Raw genomic sequence first — 6118 nt, 5'->3', positions numbered from 1 at the left:
GTCAGTGAAAATGTATGCTGTGTGTGTAAAAAGTAGATTTAGATTTCATGGCACATGAAAAAAGACCAGTGATGGAAGTTTTTGTCCTTGTGCAATGAACACCATGATGTTATGTCTTGTAATGTAATGCACCAATGCAATGGATCAAGAGACCTTAAGTGCAGTTGATTAAACATATTCTTATTGGTTACTCTTAGTTATCCTACGACATTTGTGAGAACTGTAATCAGCCCCCATGTCCCTTGAGGTCCACCCCAGAACCCAGTCCCAGTGATGCAGTAAACGGCCCAGAGGGGTACTCACTGTCTGTGCAGAGTGGCGGCGGAGCTGGTGCTGGAGGTGTCATTGCGCTGCAGTCTCTCCCTCTCCACAGCCACGGTTCCTGGCGGCACCACCCGGCTCAGGACGCTGTGGGTCCGGCGGTCCCGCGGTGGCACCGGTGGCGGGGGTGGCGGTGGCGCCGGGATGGGCACGCTGCTGTTATGGGCCTGGATGGGATGGATGGGATGGATGGGAACAGGAGGCGGCTGGCACGCGTGGCCGACGTGCCCCACGACGTGCCCCACGACGTGCCCTGCGACCTGACCGGCGCCGATGCTGTCGGACACGCAGGGCTGTCGGTCCAGCTTCAGGTCCTTGTTCTCCTGGCTGAGGCGGTCCAGTTGGACCTCCAGCTCCTCGATGCGCCGCCGCTGGGTCTCCAGAAGCTTCTGCTGGCTCTCGATGATATTGTTGAGCTCCAGGAGGTACTCGACAGCCCGGTTCGGGCTCTCGGGGCTGCCCTGACCTCCGGCATCCATGGCTGAGGTGCCCCAGATGATGCGTTCGCTCGCTCACCTCAGAAAACAAAACTTTTCACCCCTGAGTTTGGCACCCCCCCCCCCACACGCTCGGTAAGTGGGGGGGAGAGGGAGAGGCCTGGAGGGGTTTAGAGGCAGAAAGTTCTGTCTCCCTCTGTTTCTTTCACTCTCTCTCTTTCTCTCTCTCTCTCTCTCTCTCTGTCTTTTTGACGCACAAGAGAATCCTTCCCCAGTCTATAAGAAATTATCACTCAAAAAAAGATGGATACTTTCATAAGGCAATAACCCATACAACAAAATCCCATGCAAAGCTTTAACTAGAGAGAAGGGAAAAAAATGAAAGTCTTTGACTGACCGTTTTTTCTTTATACTTTCGACATACTTAAGTCCACACGTGTAGGGTATCTACAGTGAGTGAGTGAGTGTAAACAGAGTCACAGCTGGGAGGAGAGGCATCTGTGCATTCCAAGTCCATACACACGTGTTTGGGGGGAGAGAGGGCTGTCTGCTTTCACTTCCATGGTTCACAACACAAGAGCAGCATCCAATACACAGCTTCCAACCAAAGTTCTGAAAACTGACAGGCAATATCTGCCAAAGGTCTGTCGGATGGTGGCTCCGAGGGCTGGATGGGAGGTTCAGAGAGAATGCATATGTCTATACCCTACTGGCTCGAGAAGTGCTCCTTTCACATGAAGTTAAATGTCAAATGTCCCCAGAAGAGCAATGTTTTTTCCCCAGTATCCACTCTTCGTGAGTCATTCCTTGGAGAAGTGGTTTCGGGCCATTTCCAAGAAGCCTCTGAGCCATTCTTTATACAGTGATGATGACGAGGGAAGGGCAACAGAACAAGGGCAAAAGTTGATCTCCCCCCAAAAAAATCCACTGCAATACCAAATTAGCTGGTTGATGGTTTGCGCATGTCTGAGTGTATCTGATGCCGAGCTCTACCTACCTCCTCCGATCACTCACTTCATCTCCTGACTCCCTTCGTCTTTCAACTCCCCATCCATTCCCTCTCTGAACATTGCATCTCTGCTCAATTCCCCTAAATAGGTGCTTGAGTATTCATCTAATTTCCCACACCCACATTGTTTGCATTGTGACTCTTCCTCCATGAATTCACAAAACCATCTCCAAGAAATGCATTACTACATGCATCACACTGTCCATGTGTACTTAATCTTCCAGCTACATACATACTAACACCGCTAAGTCTTCAGAAATCTTACGGAGACCCCTTTCACAACCTCTTCTCTAATGTAAGCATCAACTGGACCTGCCAGATTTGTACTTTTTTTCAGGTACCTCTCTGAAACGTTCACTGTACTATTCTTGGTTTCAATCACAGCTCAGACGCTACACTTTTCATTCAAACTGAAATAATGTCTTTGCGCACGATTATACTTCAAATTTCCATATTGTCTGTCCAAGGGAATGGGTTGAGAAATCCTGAATCCTAAACTGGTGTGTTTCCCTTTGCAGTCAGTACGAAAAAAGGCAAAGGCCCAGGGAAATTATTATTGACCATGTATTAACATATTGCAACGCTTTATAGTAACCTATCACCGACTACAGCTCTCTATGACTTTCCCTTATCTCAAGGGAATTTCAATGTAATAAACAACTGAGAGAGATTTTTCTATCTACAATTATTCTGTAACAGACGAATGTAAAGGTGTCTCTGGTGCATTGATCCAGCTTAGTGCAATTCCGCCTCTGCTGAAAAACGCAGGATACAGCGAGGGAGCAGAGACTAGCCTACTAACTACCGACACGCAGCGACTGTCCACTACACAATAGAATTACATTTGGATGTAACAAGATATGCTACCTGATACGAACAGCTAACATAACTTTCGCAGACACAGGATTCACCGACACTTTGAAATCAGTCCTCATTATTGTTGTATATCCTTACGCAGAAAAGCTTGGTAAATGATATCCCTCACAATTAAATCTTTCACCTCTGACAACTAACAGTATGACTACATAAATTGGGCAAATTAAAGCTGTTGATATTTACCCCCCTCTTCTTCAATGTGAAGTCTATTGAGATGATGCATTGGCAGAAAGCACTAGTCCGTGGTCGTGTCGTTGTAAATGCATCGGCGATAATGAGTTTGCCTCTTCCCCCACGGTGTCTGCGCGACTCAGCTGCACCTGCCGCTCCGCACCGCCATTCTGTTGCACCGCAGACTGTCCAATTGCGCTTCAGTTCCTCCTACCCCTCGCTGGCTTACAGTGCTTCTGCTAGCCGCCAGTCCTCCAACAGGAGGATGGCTGCATGCGGCTGAGCTTATTTGGGTGAGTCAGAGGCGAATGGTTTATCTTTCCTCCCAAAATCTCAGATGCTGTGGATGGCAAGTAACGATACATGATAGAGAAACTAACCCCCATGCGTCGGCCATTTTGGAACCAAAAGACACTTGGCTCACCGGGGAAGGCTCCGTGGTCAGAGCCGAAATGATTGCAGTCTCTCTCTCTCTCTCTCTCCACCTATATCTCCTGCTCTCTCAAACAACTCAAGATGCAAAATGCGTGGTGCATTGACTCTGCAGAAAGCAGAGATTTGTCCTGCAATTCGTTTCTTTCCAGTCAAACCCAGCGCATCGGACATTTTCCCAATCATTTGATTCTACAGGCTTATACCAGTGGGAATAACACCATAATATTAATGAAGTGAAACTATAATTACTGATGCAGGTGTATTTCTTACACTTGCCGTTGTTATGGCAACTCCAGGTGAATGCCAGTCATTTTTGCAAAGGACTCACTCTGATGAGAACCTGTATAGGCTAACTTAAATCAGAAAGCTAAAAACTTGAGGCATGTCGACCTCAAGTTTTATAGTGCTGTGTTTTTAAAGCACTACGATTCAATCAATCATTTATCAGCAATCTATATACATTTTTTTCCATTTTATTTCAGTGTTTCATCTTTTCAGTGTATCAAATGTAAGTGGTTTAGTTCCCACTCTATCCTTCTATAGCCATGTTCCACCTACACATTTTCTCCTCAGCCCACGCTGTTCTCTCTCGTGCTCGCTAGCTCTTTCTCACAGAAATGGGCATTGAAACACACTTTCTCCCTTTCTTTTTGCCTTTCACTTAACATTACTCTCATTACTTGTCACACAGCTTCTCTTCTTTACTCTTCACATCATTTCTTTTGCCATCTCTCTCTCTCTCTCTCTCACACACACACACACACACACACACACCTGTTCAGAGTTGTTCTTTCAGACAAAACTGGAATTCACAGGATAGAGGAACATTGTTAAACAGGGATACAATATGCCCACACAGCACTAACTGCTAGAGATAGAACAGTTAGCACTGAAGAAAGCTGTGGTCAATGAGGCAGCCATACTGTATATCTTTGTAGGACTATGAAGAGCTACTGTACAGCGACTGTGCTCATCTTTAAAAGCTCACTGATTTTAACATGGAGGCTATGGTTGATGTGAATACAAGATATGGAGTGATGTTATCCACATTTCAATGCTTCAGTGATTCATTGGGGCACTTGTACACTTGCAGGTTGTCCAGCTGTCTTGACTTGTCACAGTTCAGGACGCATGGCAGTACTCATTACATACAGTACTCCTCAAATATTATAGAGGTCATGCAATACATTACCGAGGACAGACAAATAGTAGTAATAGATTAACACACACACACACACACACACACACATATTCACATGACTGCATGGGAAGTGGTATTGTAATCTTTTCACATTAGATCCAATAGTAAATGGTCTTTAAAAATGGTCCATGCTCCTCTGTTGTTCACATTTAAACAACCACTGTAATGCATTTGTTCACTATCCAAAGCTCTCCAATAAGATTTGATGAATTGTAAGGGAAATATGGCCAAACAGCACATTTCCACTCAAGCACACAGCTCTGCAATCAAGCATACTGAGCTAGGTTGTGTGGTGTTTCATCATATCATGTCATCAGATGCTTGCTCTTTTTTTAAATTGTTCCTCTTACATAAAGTCTTAGGCACAGAATATGGTGAAAAGGCCAACAGGCCTCTGGGAATGCATTTATATGCATACTGCAACTGATCTCTCGACATTTGAGTTCTGAAAGATTGTTTGTAAAAATAATTATCTACAAATTTGTACGCACAAAAACACTTGTACAGTACTGTATCTATATAACCAATCAATATTTGGCTCATTTTGATTGAACATGGACATTCTGTCTTTGTTAGGATGAGATAGTATTTTCTGGATTATTGAAGCATGAGAGAGAGAGAGCATACTTTGGGCCATAACACTATTTAGAGAGTAAAATCAGAAAAGTGAATATTCAACAATAAGGCCCAAAATATGTCTATGCCATAGGCCAGGGCTTTAGCGACGAGCACAGTGCTCCAGCAGAGACCCCACACTGGCTTCATCCAGACCCTGGAGGAGATCACACATGCAACAGGTGCCAGACACTCCATTAGGTGCTGCAGGGGCGATGTACAATATCACACAGTGCTTATGGGTTGGCATTTACTTCCTATACTACAGCTGTTGCTGTTTTTCCCATGATGTATGACAGCATACAGTATGATATCAGGATTTCATACTGATTTTCAACCTGTTGCATTATTTAAAAACGAACTGAAAGAAACGGGTCTATGTCTTAAGGCAATGTCTGTGTCTGAGTCCAACACTTGCACTTGAGCAGCACAGTCAACGTGTGTTGTGGTAATGACATCCTCGGATAGGATGGTCGGGAGGCATGCTGTACAGTGCAAAGGCACAAGGGCCCTTCATCAAGGCCATCGGCGTCGTTAGGAGGGGCTTGATTACAAAGGTCGCCATGACATTTCCTCTTTGAGCTTGAGAGGCTTCTTGAGGAGGGTTCTGGGGGCCGTGCATTCTATCATAGGACACAGGATAAGGGAAGAGAGGCTGGGACGCATTCTTCTGTGTAACAGGACAAGGTTAACCCTGACAGATGATGCCCTCCACCACATATCTTCCCTCTTTCACCCAAGCCTCTCAGTCACACACACACACAACACGCATGCAAGAAGGCACATGCAAGAAGGCATACACAAGAAGGCACACACAGATACACACATGAAACAGGAACATGCATACAGACACAAACACACACACTATCATGCAACCCCTTTCCCCAAACACACATATACCATGCATATTCACTCTCACACATAAAACATACACACATCTGCATGCGCGCACACACACACACACACACACTCTACTTAAGCAGCATGGCCTTCTGTAAAGTGTAATTAGGCAGGCCAATTACCAGCAGGAAGAGATGAGAAACGTCTGAGGTA

This window comes from Alosa pseudoharengus, unplaced genomic scaffold (assembly GCF_046254945.1).
Source record: "Alosa pseudoharengus isolate Yale_2024_CS ecotype anadromous, Long Island Sound unplaced genomic scaffold, YU_APseudo_1.1 YU_APseudo_1.1_scf_9, whole genome shotgun sequence".
Classification (NCBI taxonomy): domain Eukaryota; kingdom Metazoa; phylum Chordata; class Actinopteri; order Clupeiformes; family Clupeidae; genus Alosa; species Alosa pseudoharengus.
The sequence above is the reverse complement of the archived record's forward strand: the minus strand, read 5'-3'. Positions refer to the sequence as shown.